Raw genomic sequence first — 15335 nt, forward strand, 5'->3', positions numbered from 1 at the left:
CTAAAGCAGTCTTTCATAGCTTACTCTTTCATCCTTGGAAAGATACTGATCATCTGACTCAACTCCCCAAGAGGGAAGAGACCAATTCATCTTTGTATTTCCAGAACCTAGGAGAGCACTTGGCATACAGTAGGCTCTCAATCCATGCTAGGGAGATGAACTCAACTAAATAAGCCTGACTGTAGACCAGCCCTTCACCCAACAGAGACTGAAGACCCAGCTCCCCATCCAGCCCCAGCGAGAGAGGCACGGCCCAGGAAAGGCATGCCCTCTGTCAGTACCAGCGCTGTTAGTGCTAGCTATTGCAACATCGGAAGTCTTAGGGCTCAGTTGTCTGGTGCCAATGACAATACCAGTGCTTACCAAATAAGTTATAATAATAAACATAACTTTACAGGTCTCACAGATTTCTTTGTATCAGCAACTCTAAACCTGCTTCCAACCCCCAAACTCCAGAAACCCAGCTAGCGGGCCCTCCTGTGTTTTCAACGGGAGCCTGAGTCAGGGGTACAGTCATGAGAGAATTGTTCTTCGTAAAAGAAGGGTACGAAGAATATCTTACTTCCAGGAGATGTAACACAGATTCCCTGTAACCATAGCAATCAGTTCAGCTGTGAGCGCCCTCATTTGTTCAAGGCACAGAGGCAGTATAGGAGAGAAAATACTATTACAAATAGGAACAATACGGTTTAATTTCAGATGCCAAAACACGATTGCTTCGGTATTGGACTCCCAGCCATAAGAAGTACATTACACTTTCTGGGTTTCATCTGCTCTCTTCTGGTCCTCAAGAGTAATATTAATTTCAGTTTCTTCCAGAAATAATGATTAACTTGCTTCCAGGACTATCCTGAGAGTGAAATAAAAAATTTGGTAAAACATATTTTTGGCAATGCGCTGTGTGCAGGAGAGCAGAGATAACCAGCCAAGGACCATAAAACAATGTCAACGTACACTTTTTTTTCACACTTTTGATGCAGTTTTTTTCGGGTTAGTATCCAACTTCCCTTGGTTAAGTAATAAATGTTGTGCTCCATGATTACTGCTGCTTCTCTCTATTTTAGTCTCCTTACATTTCTGGAATTAAGAAAAATCTTATGGAAGCTGCTTTACCCTATTCTAGACACTCAGTGACAGAAGAAGTATTCTTGATTTTCAAAGCAATTACTTACAACTCATTAATTAGCTAAACTTCAGCGATTCTAAAGTTTTTTAACTGTATCCTGGTATTTCCACTGACAAAACTCAATTAATATTATTTCAAAGGTACATAGATATCAAACATTTGGGAGGAAGAGAGAAAACTACAATAGAATTTTGCTGTCTATGAGGCAAGCATTGTCACTCTCTCAGTTAGTTATGGAGTTCCTACCATGCGCAAACAATGTGAGACTTACAAAGATGGGGCAGATGCATACCCCAAGTTCCTACCATGTGTAAAGCAATGGGAACTATATAAAGATGTGACAAAGATCTTTATTTCCAAACACTTCTGCCTAGAAAGGAAAAAGTCATTGGAAGCCACAAAGGAAATATTTTATCAAAACAAAGAACTCTGGAAATAATCCATTTAATCAGAAAATTATTAAAGTTGTTACTTTTAGCTTAGTGATAATTGAATCGGTTTGACTAAAGTGTCTAAAATTTTCATTGCAAAATTTGAAGCTTCATAAAGCTATGATTTGAAGACTATTTCACTTCCCTAAAGCTCAGCCCATCTATCATACTTTCAAATCAAAGAGGATTTTAAAATAATGAGAAATAATTTCTTAAACGTACTGAATGTCTGGTTTGATTGTTTTTCTTTTTTCCTTGTGGTCCTGTGCCTCTCGCGAAAGCTTCCTGTCTCAAACTCCTTGGTCTGGGCTGTAAGTGACCACCAGCCAATCCCAGCACCTGGCTTGTAAGGTGTTGGAAGAAAACAAATTCAAGATAACTTTGCCCCATGACCACTTGAAAGAGAGAAATACATTTTAGGGTGAGAGTTAGAGCCATCCAAGATTTGCTTATACTCCTATCCACGAGAAACCATCACTATTTTTTTTTTTTTGGTAACTTCTTTCTTAGAGTATAATTGCTTTACAATGGTGTGTCAGTTTCTGCTTTCTATTAAAGTGAGTCACTTATACATATACATATGTCCCCCTATCTCTTCCCTCTTGCATCTCCCACCCTCCCACCCTCTCTATCCCACCTCTCTAGGTAGCCACAAAGCACCGAGCTAATCTCCCTGTGCTATGTGGCTGCTTCCCACTAGCTACCTATTTTACGTTTGGTAGTGTATATATGTCCATGCCACTCTCTCACTTTGTCCCAGCTTACCATTCCCCCTCCCCGTATCCTCAAGTCCATTGTCTTAAGAGGTCTGCAACTTTATTCCCATCTTGCCCCTAGGTTCTTCTCACGATTTTTCTTTCTTTTTTTTTAGATTCCATATATATGTGTTAGCATACTGTATTTGTTTTTCTCTTTCTGACTTACTTCACTCTGTATGACAGTCTCTAGATCCATCCACCTCACTACAAAAAACTCAGTTTCGTTCCTTTTTATGGCTGAGTAATATTCCATTGTATATATATGCCACATCTTCTTTATCCATTCATTTGTTGACGGACACTTAGGTTGCTTCCGTGTCCTGGCTATTGTAAATAGAGCTGCAATGAACATTTTGGTACATGACTCTTTTTGAATTATGGTTTTCTCAGGGTATATGCCCAGTAGTGGGATTGCTGGGTCGTATGGTAGTTCTATTTTTAGTTTTTTAAGGAACCTCCACATTGTTCTCCATAGTGGCTGTATCAATTTACATTCCCACCACCAGTGCAAGAGGGTTCCCTTTTCTCCACACTCTCTCCAGCATTTATTGTTTGTAGATTTTTTGATGATGGCCATTCTGACTGGTGTGAGATGGTATCTCATTGTAGTTCTGATTTGCATTTCTCTAATGATTAATGATGTTGAGCATTCTTTCATGTGTTTGTTGGCAATCTGTATATCTTCTTTGGAGAAATGTCTATTTAGTTCTTCTGCCCATTTTTGGATTGGGTTGTTTGTTTCTTTGATATTGAGCTGCATGAGCTGCTTGTATGTTTTGGAGATTAATCCTTTGTCAGTTGCTTCATTTGCAAATATTTTCTCCCATTCTGAAGGTTGTCTTTTCATCTTGTTTATGGTTTCCTTTGCTGTGCAAAAGCTTTTAAGTTTCATTAGGTCCCATTTGTTTATTTTTGGTTTTATTTCCATTTCTCTAGGAGGTGGGTCAAAAAGGATCTTGCTGTGGTTTATGTCATAGAGTGATCTGCCTATGTTTTCCTCTAAGAGTTTGATGGTGTCTGGCCTTACATTTAGGTTTTTAATCCATTTTGAGTTTCTTTTTGTGTATGGTGTTAGGGAGTGTTCTAATTTCATTCTTTTACTTGTAGCTGTCCAGTTTCCACAGCACAACTTACTGAAGAGGCTGTCTTTTCTCCACTGTATATTCTTCTCTCCTTATCAAAGATAAGGTGACCATATGTGTGTGGGTTTATCTCTGGGCTTTCTATCCTGTTCCATTGATCTATATTTCTGTTTTTGTGCCAGTACCATATTGTCTTGATTACTATAGCTTTGTAGTATAGTCGGAAGTCAGGGACCCTGATTCCTCCAGCTCCGTATTTCTTTCTCAAGATTGCTTTGGCTATTTGGGGTCGTTTGTGTTTCCATACAAATTGTGAAATTTTTTGTTCTAGTTCTGTGAAAAATGCCAGTGGTAGTTTGATAGGTATTGCATTGAATCTGTAGATTGCTTTGGGTAGTAGAGTCATTTTCACAATGTTAATTCTTCCAATCCAAGAACATGGTATATCTCTCCATCTATTTGTATCATCTTTAATTTCTTTCATCAGTGTCATAATTTTCTGCATACAGGTCTTTTGTCTCCTTAGGTAGGTTTATTCCTAGATATTTTATTCTTTTTGTTGCAATGGTAAATGGGAGTGCTTTCTTAATTTCACTCTCAAATTTTTCATCATTAGTGTATAGGAATGTGAGAGATTTCTGTGCATTAATTTTGTATCCTGCTACTTTACCAAATTCATTGATTAGCTCTAGTAGTTTTCTGATAGCATCTTTAGGATTCTCTATGTATAGTATCATGTCATCTGCAAACAGTGACAGCTTTATTTCTTCTTTTCTGATTTGGATTCTTTTATTTCTTTTTCTTCTCTGATTGCTGTGGCTAAAACTTCCAAAACTATGTTGAATAATAGTGGTGAGAGTGGGCAACCTTGTCTTGTTCCTGATCTTAGAGGAAATGCTTTCAGTTTTTCACCCTTGAGGACGATGTTGGCTGTGGGTTTGTCATATATGGCCTTTATTCTGTTGAGGAAAGTTCCCTCTATGCCTACTTTCTGCAGGGTTTTTATCATAAATGGGTGTTGAATTTTGTCAAAAGCTTTCTCTGCATCGATTGAGATTATCATATGGTTTTTCTCCTTCAGTTTGTTAATATGGTGTATCACATTGATTGATTTGCATATATTGAAGAATCCTTGCATTCCTGGGATAAACCCCACTTGATCATGGTGTATGATCCTTTTAATGTGCTGTTGGATTCTGTTTGTTAGTATTTTGTTGAGGATTTTTGCATCTACGTTCATCCGTGATATTGGTCTGTAGTTTTCTTTCTTTGTGACATCTTTGTCTGGTTTTGGCATCAGAGTGATGGTGGCCTCATAGAATGAGTTTGGGAGTGTTCCTCCCTCTGCTATATTTTGGAAGAGTTTGAGAAGGATAGGTGTTAGCTTTTCTCTAAATGTTTGACAGAATTTGCCTGTGAAGCCATCTGGTCCTGGGTTTTTGTTTGTTGGAAGATGTTTAATCACAGTTTCAATTTCAGTGCTTGTGATTGGTCTGTTCATATTTTCTATATCTTCCTGGTTCAGTCTTGGAAGGTTGTGCATTTCTAAGAATTTGTCCATTTCTTCCAGGTTGTCCATTTTATTGGCATAGAGTTGCTTGTAGTAATCTCTCATGATCCTTTGTATTTCTGCAGTGTCAGTTGTTACTTCTCCTTTTTCATTTCTAATTCTATTGATTTGAGTCTTCTCCCTTTTTTTCTTGATAAGTCTGGCTAATGGTTTATCAGTTTTGTTTATCTTCTCAAAGAACCAGCTTTTAGTTTTATTGATCTTTGCTATCATTTCCTTCATTTTTTTTCCATTTATTTCTGATCTGATCTTTATGATTTCTTTCCTTCTGCTAACTTTGGGGTTTTATTGTTCTCCTTTCTCTAATTGCTTTAGGTGTAAGGTTAGGTTGTTTATTTGAGATGTTTCTTGTATCTTAAGGTAGGCTTGTATAGCTATGAACTTCCCTGTTAGAACTGCTATGCTGCCTCAAATAGGTTTTGGGTCGTTGTGTTTTCATTGTCATTTGTTTCTAGGTATTTTTTGATTTCCTCATTGATTTCTTCAGTGATATCTTGGTTATTAAGTAATGTACTGTTTAGCCTCCATGTGTTTGTATTTCTTACAGATTTTTCCCTGTAATTGATATCTAGTCTCATAGCATTGTGGTCGGAAAAGATACTGGATAAGATTTCAATTTTCTTAAATTTACCAAAGCTTGATTTGTGACACATGATATGATCTATCCTGGAGAATGTTCCATAAGCACTTGAGAAGAAAGTGTATTCTGTTGTTTTTGGATGGAATGTCCTATAAATATCAATTACATCCATGTTGTGTAATGTATCATTTAAAGCTTGTGTTTCCTTTTTTATTTTCATTTTGGATGATCTGTCCATTGATGAAAGTGGGGTGTTAAGTTCCCTTACTATGATTGTGTTACTGTCGATTTCCCCTTTTATGACTGTTAGCATTTGCCTTATGTATTGAGGTGCTCCTATGATGGGTGCATAAATATTTACAATTCTTATATCTTCTTCTTGGATTGATCCCTTGATCATGATGTAGTGTCCTTCTTTGTCTCTTGTAATAGTCTTTATTTTTAAGTCTATTTTGTCTTATATGAGAATTGTTACTCCAGCCTTCTTTTGATTTCCATTTGCATGGAATATCTTTTTCCATCCTCTCACTTTCAGTCTGTATGTGTCCCTAGGTCTGAAGTGGGTGTTTTGTAGACAGCATATATATGGGTCTTGTTTCTGTATCCATTCAGCCAGTCTATGTCTTTTGGTGGGAGCATTTAATCCATTTACATTTAAGGTAATTATCAATATGTATGTTCCTATTACCATTTTCTTCATTGTTTTGGGTTTATTATTGTAGGTCTTTTCCTTCTCTTGTGTTTCCTGCTTAGAGGAGTTCCTTTAGCATTTGTTGTAAAGCTGGTTTGGTGGTGCTGAATTCTTTTAGCTTTTGCTTGTCTGTAAAGCTTTTAATTTCTCCATCAAATCTGAATGAGATCCTTGCTGGGTAGAGTAATCTTAGTTGTAGGTTTTTCTCGTTCATCACTTTAAATATGTCCTGCCACTGTCTTCTTACTTGCAGAGTTTCTGCTGCAAGATTAGCTGTTAACCTTATGGGGATTCCCTTATGTGTTACTTGTTGTTTTTCCCTTGCTGCTTTTAATATTTGTTCTTTGTATTTAATTTTTGATAGTTTGATTAATATGTGTCTTGGCGTGTTTCTCCTTGGATTTATCCTATATGGGACTCTCTGTGTTTCCTGGACTTGATTAACTATTTCCTTTCCCATATTAGGGAAGTTTTCCACTAGAATCTCTTCAAATATTTTCTCAGTACCTTTCTTTTTGTCTTCTTCTTCTGGGACCCCTATCATTCGAATGTTGGTGCGTTTAATATTGTCCCAGAGGTCTCTGAGACGGTCCTCAATTCATTACATTCTTTTTTTCTTTATTCTGCTCTTCAGTAGTTATTTCCACTATTTTGTCTTCCAGGTCACTTATCCGTTCTTATGCCTCAGTTACTCTGCTATTGATCCCTTTTAGAGAATTTTTAATTTCATTTATTGTGTTGTTCATCTCTATTTGTTTGTTCTTTAGTTCTTCTAAGTCCTTGTTAAACGTTTCTTGTATTTTCTCCATTCTATTTCCAAGATTTTGGATCATCTTTACTATCATTATTCTGAATTCTTTTTCAGGTAGACTGCCTATTTCCCCTTCATTTGTTAGGTCTGGTGGGTTTTTGCCTTGCTCCTTCATCTGCTGTGTGTTTCTCTGTCTTCTCATTTTGCTTAACTTACTGTGTTTGGGGTTTCCTTTTCGCAGACTGCAGGTTCGTAGTTCCTGTTGTTTTTGGTGTCTGTCCCCAGTGGCTAAGGTTGGTTCAGTGGGTTGTGTAGGCTTCCTGGTGGAGGGGACTAGTGCCTGTGTTCTGGTGGATGAAGCTGGAACTTGTCTTTCTGGTGGGCAGGTCCATGTCTGGTGGTGTGTTTTGGGGTGTCTGTGGCCTTATTATGATTTTAGGTAGCCTCTGTGCTACTGGACGGTGTTGTGTTCCTGTCTTGTAAGTTGTTTGGCATAGGGTGTCCTGCACTGTAGCTTGCTGGTCGTTGAGTGGAGCTGGGTCTTTGCGTTGAGATGGAGATCTCTGGGAGATTTTCACCATTTGATATTACATGGAGCTGGGAGGTCTCTTGTGGACCAGTGTCCTGAACTTGGCTCTCCCACCTCAGTGGCACAGCCCTGATGCCTGGCTGGAGCACCAAGAGCCTGTCCTCCACACGGCTCAGAATAAAAGGGAGGAAAAAAAGAAAGAAAGAAAGAGGAAGATAAAATATAATAAAATAAAATAAAGTTATTAAAATAGAAAATAATTACTAAGAAAAAAATTTTTAATTAAAAAAAAAAATAGATGGACAGACAGAACCCAAGGACAAATGGTAAAAGCAAAGCTATACAGACAATATCACACAAAGAATCATACACATACACACTCAGAAAAAGAGAAAAAGGGAAAAAATATATATATATCGTTGCTCCCAAAGTCCACCTCCTTAATTTGGGATGATTCGTTGTCTATTCAAGTATTCCACAGATGCAGCGTACATCAAGTTGATTGTGGAGCTTTAATCCGCTGCTCCTGAGGCTGCTGGGAGAAATTTCCCTTTCTCTTCTTCGTTCGCACAGCTTCCGGGGTTCAGCTTTGGATTTGGACCCGCCTCTGCATGTAGATCACCTGAGGGCGTCTGTTCTTCATTCAGACAGGACGGGGTTAAGGAATCAGCTGATTTGGGGGCTCTGGCTCACTCAGGCCAGGGGGAGGGAGGGGTACGGAGTGCTGGGTGAGACTGCAGCAGCAGAGGCCGGCGTGACGTTGCACCTGCCTGAGGCGCGCCGTGCGTTCTCCCCGGGAAGTTGTCCCTGGATCTCGGGACCCTGGCAGCGGTGGGCCGCACAGGCTCCCAGGAGGGGAGGTGTGGACAGTGACTTGTGCTTGCACACAGGCTTCTTGGTGGCAGCGGCAGCAGCCTTAGCGTCTCATGCCCGTCTCTGGGGTCCACGCTGATAGCCGCGGCTCGTGCCCATCTCTGGAGCTCCTTTAAGCAGCACTGTTAATCCCGTCTCCTCACGCACCAGGAAACAAAGAGGCAAGAAAAAGTCTCTTGCCTCTTTGGCAGCTCCAGAGTTTTTCCCGGACTCCCTCCCAGCTAGCTGTGGCGCACTAGCCCCCTTCAGGCTGTGTTCACGCCGCCAACCCCAGTCCTCTCCCTGGGATCCGACCGAAGCCCTAGCCTCAGCTCCCAGCCCCCGCCCGCCCCGGCGGGTGAGCAGACAAGCCTCTCGGGCTGGTGAGTGCTGGTCGGCACCAATCCTCTGTGCGGGAATCTCTCTGCTTTGCCCTCCGCACCCCTGTGGCTGCGCTCTCCTCTGTGGCTCTGAAGCTACCCCCTTCCGCCACCCGCAGTCTCCGCCCACGAAGGGCTTTCCTAGTGTGTGGAAACCTTTCCTCCTTCACAGCTCCCTCCCACTGGTGCAGGTTCCATCCTTATTCTTTTGTCTCTGTTTTTTCTTTTTTCTTTTGCCCTACCCAGGTACGTGGGGAGTTTCTTGCATTTTGGGTGGTCTGAGGTCTTCTGCCAGCGTTCAGTAGGTGTTCTGTAGGAGTTGTTCCACATGTAGATGTATTTCTGATGTATTTGTGGGGAGGAAGGTGATCTCCGCGTCTTACTGTTCCGCCATCTTGAAGCTCTGTTCATCACTATTTTTAAATAATGGTGGCTGCTGTTTCCACAAGTTTCTCCTGTGTCAGAGGAGCCTGATGGTTTTTTGTGTGCTTCTTGTTTTTTGTTTTCCTACTTAGGCATTTCCTGGTGGTAAGTATTTTAATATCCAAGTTTGTATATACTAACCACTTTTTTTTAATAAATTTATTTTTATTTACTTATTTATTTTTGGCTGCATTGGGTCTTTGTTGCTGTGCGCAGGGTTTCTCTAGTTGCGGAGCGCGGAGGTTACTCTTCATTGCGGTGCACAGGTTTCTCATTGCAGTGGCTTCTCTTGTTGCGGAGCGTGGACTCCAGGCACGTGGGCTTCAGTAGTTGTGGCACATGGGCTCAGTAGTTGTGGCTTGTGGGGTCTAGAGCACAGGCTCAGTAGTTGTGGTGCACAGGCTCAGTTGCTCTGTGTCACGTGGGATCTTCCCGGACCAGGGCTCGAACCTGTATCCCCTACATTGGCAGGTGGATTCTCAACCTCTGTTCCACCAGGGAAGCCCTATCCCTTTTTTTTGTACACAAATCTTCATAGCAGCTTTATCTGTAACAGCCCAAAGTTGGAAACAACCCAAATATCCACTAATAGGCAAATGGATAAAAACTGAATACTTCTGGGCATCCTTCCTATATGAAGTCTTAGTAACATTACCATCCAAACTACAGCAGCTCTTTGCCCCCATCTTCATAACTGTAGGACCTTAGCGCTCCCTCAACCTACTTTCCAGTAGGCATCTAAGCATCTCATGATGGTTTCTCCTGAGCGCTTAGGAATATGTCTGCTCATCGTCCTGTGTTCCCAACCCCTCCTCCAGGAACCTTGACACAGCCTGTTCCTAATGCCCTCTGTGGAAACAGCAAGGTCCAAGCCAAGGGCATGCATTGTCTCCAGAGCCGCAGTCTTTGGAGAACAGGAGCCACTGGCAAGTGTTCTGTCTGTGGGGACTGAAGCAGGACTGTGCTCTCACAGTCCTTCCTAAAAACTGTTCTGCTTGCAGCTAGCTCTTTTCCTTTCTCAAAGTGGCCCCAGGTTCATCTTTCAGACCAAGAATGTAGACTTTATGCCACCTCTGTCTATTGTCTCTTTATGCGTAAAGCTCATTCTTCGTGCTTTAGCACAAAAAAACAAAATCAACTCATAATCTTATACTCTCATGAAGGAATGCCAGTCCACTGGTCCTGCAAAGTCAGACATGAAAGGCCAGTTTATTTATGTATTGTGTGTATATACATATATATGTACACACACACAATATACACATAGATACACACATCTATATATGTATATATACATATATATGCATGCATATATGTGTATAAACACACACGTATGTATATTTTAGGCATATATATTATATGCAGGCTCATATTATGTATGCTAAGACCCATATATATAATAAAGCAGGGACTGAGTATGATAATTCAAAAAAATGAACAGCTGTAGATGAAAGTATACTCATATAGCCAAAATTGTTAATTAGGCTCATTGTTGCCTTTAACCAAAACCTAAGAGTAAGGCCAGCATCTATCATTATGAGGAAATACTTAAGAATATTATAGCTACAAACACTTGTTATTGGGTTAATGAACAAAGGCTAGAGCAAATTACCTACTAAATGCTCAGAAATAATATTTATGCAAAACAGGTATTCACTTGAACAAAACTTATAGAATACCTATTACTTATAAGGCACTAAGAACTCAAAGGGGATTAAATCAACAGGACAGCCTTGAAAGAACATGACATTTGCACTCAGACAGAGCTGGGTTAAGAGTTCTTGAGAGGCACAAGTATGATGATGTACATGGAGTTTCTTGCCATCAGCACAGTGTCACACAGATGTTTGTTATATATTCATTTGTGAGTAAGCCTTTATTGAGTACCTGCTATGCCAATGCCAGGCATTGTCCCAAGTACTAAGGTTACATCAGTACACTAGAAAGAAGGTCTGTGATTTCATCAAGCTTATATTACAGTGGAATCAACCAGGCCAAAGGAAAGATCTCCTGCCCTGTTCCACCACATACAAATATCAATATATATCTTTTTAATTTACAAAAAAATAGATTAATCAGGCCAGTATCCTAACCTAAATCACCATTCATTCCAGTTGGAGGAAAGATGAATCGGCACCTTAACAATCTATTTATCTCACCTCACCCCTCGTTCTGCTCTCTGCTCTCTCCCTCAATTGGTTGTTTCTGTCCTTGCATGTCAATGGTGTTTGCTCCTTCCACACACTTTTGTGTAGACAAATTATGGTGTGTGTGTGTGTGCTTGTGTTTGTGTGTGTGCGTGTGAGAGAGAGAGAGAGAGAGAGAGAATAGGAGGGAGCCTGTGAGAATGATGGTAGAAATACATGCTCCTTTGAAGAAACATAACCTGATGTTATATTTAACATAACCATAACATAACCAAAATCTTTACATTCAGAATCTTCTCTATTCAAGCTTTCTGATCTTCTTGCACTCCAATAGCCCATGTCAATACTTGAACCCCCCCCCTTTTTTTATTTTATTGAGGTAAGAACACTTAACATGAGATGATGTACCCTCTTAACAGATTTTTTAAGAAGTTTAGGATTTACAGAAAAGTTGTGAAATTGTAGAGTTCCCATAGATCCCACACCCAGTTTCCCCTCTTACCAACACCTTACATTTGTATGGCATAATTTTTACAATTAATGAACCAATATTTATAAATATAAAGTCTATACCTTGTTCAGATTTCCTCAGTTTTTCCCAAATGTCCTTTTTCTGTTCCAGGATCCCTTTTGTTGTTGTTGTTGTCATGATATTTTGTTGTCATGTCTCCTTACATCTTGGCTGTGATAGTTTCTTGGACTTTCCTTGATTTTGATGATCTTGACATTTTAGAGGAGCAATGGTCATGTCTTCTGTAGAATGTCCCTCAACTGGAATTTGTCTGAGGTTTTTCTCATGATTAGGCTGGGGTTTGGAGGAGAAAGACCACAGAGGTGAAGTGTCATTCTCATCACATTATATGAAGGGTATGTACTGTCAATATGACATCATCGTTGATGTTAAACTAGATCACTTTGGTGAAGTACTAGGAACCTTTTTTATTTTATAGAAATTTTTAGCAACTATTGTATTTGTATTCCTAAAATCACTCCAAAGATATTTATGAGGCAATCTCAAAATAGCTTATATTTTCTCCAAACTTCATTTATTCTTTAATTTTCACTAGGAAAATACACTGACTATATACTAGTCAATGCCAGGCACTGAAGATATAGGCATAAATAAGACTCATCCCTACTCTTAAGAGCTTTTGTTCCAGTCTAGTGTGAGAGAGACTTGTAAAAACACAAATAAGGCCTGCTCTCACCACTTCTACTCAATACAGTATAGGAAGCTCTTGCCAGAGCAATTCAGCAAAAAAAAAAAGAGAAATAAAAGGTATCCATATTGGAAAGAAAGCAGTGAAATTATCCCTGTTCACAGATGGCATGCTCTTAGATGTAGAAAACCTTAAAGATTATATTTTAAAAACCTGTTAGAAATAATAAACAAATTCAGCAAAGTTGCAGAATACAAAATCAACACTCAAAAATCAATTGTGTTTCTTTATACTGACAATGAACAATCCCAAAAGGAAACTAATAAAATTAGTCCTTTTACAACAGCATCAAAAAGAATAAAATACTTTGGAATAAACTTAACCAAGGAGGCAAAAGACTTATATATTAAAAACTATAAAGCATTGCTGAAAGAATTAAAGAAACAAATAAATGGAAAGATAGCCCTTGTTTATAGATTAGAAGATTTAATATTGTTAAGATGTCAATACTACTTGTATCAGTTTGGTGAGGCTGCCATAACTTTAACAACAAAATTTATTTTTCCACAGTTTTGGAGACTGGAAGTCCAAGATCAAGGTGTCAGCAGGTTTGGTTTCTCCTGAGGCCTCTCTCCTTGGCTTGCAGATGGCCACCTTCTTGCTGTGTCCTCAAATGGTCTTTTTTCTAAAGCATGCATCCCTGGGGTCTCTTCTTCTTTTTCTTCTTATAAGGAATTAGTCATATTTGATTAGGGCTTCACCATTATCATCTCATTTAACCTTAATTACCTCTTTAAAGAATTTATCTCCAAATTCAGTCACAATGGCAGTTAGGACTTCAACATGTGAATTTTGGGAAGACAGAATTTATTCCATTACACTAACCAAAGTGATCTACACATCAATGCAATACCTATCTAAATGACATTTTTGGCAGAAATAGAAAAACCCATCTTAAAAGCCATATGGAATCTCAGAGGGGCTCCAAATAGCCAAAACAATATTGAAAAAGAACAAAGTTTGAGGTCTCACACGTCCTGATTTCAAAACATATTACAAAACTACAGTAATCAAAACAGTATGGTACTGGCATAAAGGCAGACATATAGACCAATGGAATAGAATAGGGAGCATAGGAATAAACACTCATGTATATGGTCAAATGATATATGACAAGAGTGACAAGACCACTCAATGGGAAAGAACAGTATCTTCAACAAATGTTAGGAAAACCAGATATCCACATGCCAAAGAATGAATCTCGATCCTTACCTTATTCCTTATACAAAAATTAACTCAAAGTGAATTAAAGACCTAAATGTAAGACCTAAAACCATAAAACTCCTAGAAGAAAACACAGGGGAAGTGTTTCATGACATGGGATTTGGCAATGTTTTCTTGGATGTGTCACTAAAAGCACAGACAACAAAATTGAAAATGACAAATGGGACTATATCAAAATTAAACCTTCTGTGCATCAAAGGACACAATTAACAGAGAGAACAGGCAATCTGTGGAATTGGAGAAAACTCTTTGCAAGTTGTATATTTGATGATGTGTTAATATCCAGAATATACAAAGAACTTCTACAACTCAAGAACAACAAAAAAGCAAACAACCCAATTCAACCCAAATCACAAATGGGCAAAGGACTTGAATAGACGTTGATCCAAAGATGATATAAAAATTATCAACAAGCTATGAAAAAATGTTCAACATAACGATCCGAGAAAGACAAATCAAAACTGCAAAGATAATATCACTCACACTCATTAGGAGAGCTATACTTTATCAAACAAACAGAAAATAAGTGTTGTTGAGAATGTGAAGAAATTGAAGCCATTGTGTATTGTTGGCAGGAATGAAAAATTGTGCTGCCTTTATGAAAACCAGTATGATGTTTACTCAAGAAACTAAATATAGTATTACCATATGATCAAGCAATCCACTTCTGGGTATATGTCTGAAAGAATTGAAATAGAATCTCAAAGAGATATTTGTTCACTCATGTTCATAATAGCATTATTAATAATAGCCAAGAGATGGCTAACCAAATAACCCAAATTGCTATTGATGAATGAATGGATAAGCAAAATGTGGTAAATATATACAGTGGGATATTTCCTTCCTTTTCATCCTTGCTACGTCGTAGATGAGCCCTGAGGACATTATGCTAAGTAAAAAACTCTAGCCAGTCACAAAATGACAAATACTGTACGATTCCACTTATATGATGCATCAAAAGTAGTCAAATTCATAGAAACAAAAAGTAGAATGGTGGTTGCCAGGGACTGGGGGGAGGGGAAAATGGAGAGTTGTTTAATGGGTGCAGCTTCAGATTTGCAAGATGAAAATTCCTGGAGAATTGTTGTCCAGCAATGTGAATGTACTTAACACTACCAAACTGTACACTTAAAAATTGTTAAGATGTTAAATTTTATATTTGTTCTTGACCACAATTAAAAATTCATTATATGTTTATACACATATGTGTGTATATACATATATGAATCCAGTGGGTTAAGGGAAGCGGTTTACGGGATAAGAGGAATTTAAGGTGGCATGGCGATCATGTAAATGTGGTTTTGGGAGAAAAGGGATTCTCCTTCCTGGACAAAGTGACTCGTGAGCTGGTTTGAAAGATAAATAGGATTCTGACAAGCAGACAAGAAAGGAAGGAGACCACAGGGAAAGTGGGCAGCTGTGCAAAGTAGGCCTGTGTCCATGGAACTGTAGGTACTTTGGTTTTAGAGAAGTGGTGGGAGGAGGATGGAGAGGAGGGCAAAGAGCTTGGAGAGCCCAGGTGCATCGTAAGCAGCTTGGCCACAACTCTTTCAGATGCTGGAGGCAAAGTA

Source organism: Eubalaena glacialis, chromosome 5 (genome assembly GCF_028564815.1).
Source record: "Eubalaena glacialis isolate mEubGla1 chromosome 5, mEubGla1.1.hap2.+ XY, whole genome shotgun sequence".
NCBI lineage: Eukaryota > Metazoa > Chordata > Mammalia > Artiodactyla > Balaenidae > Eubalaena > Eubalaena glacialis.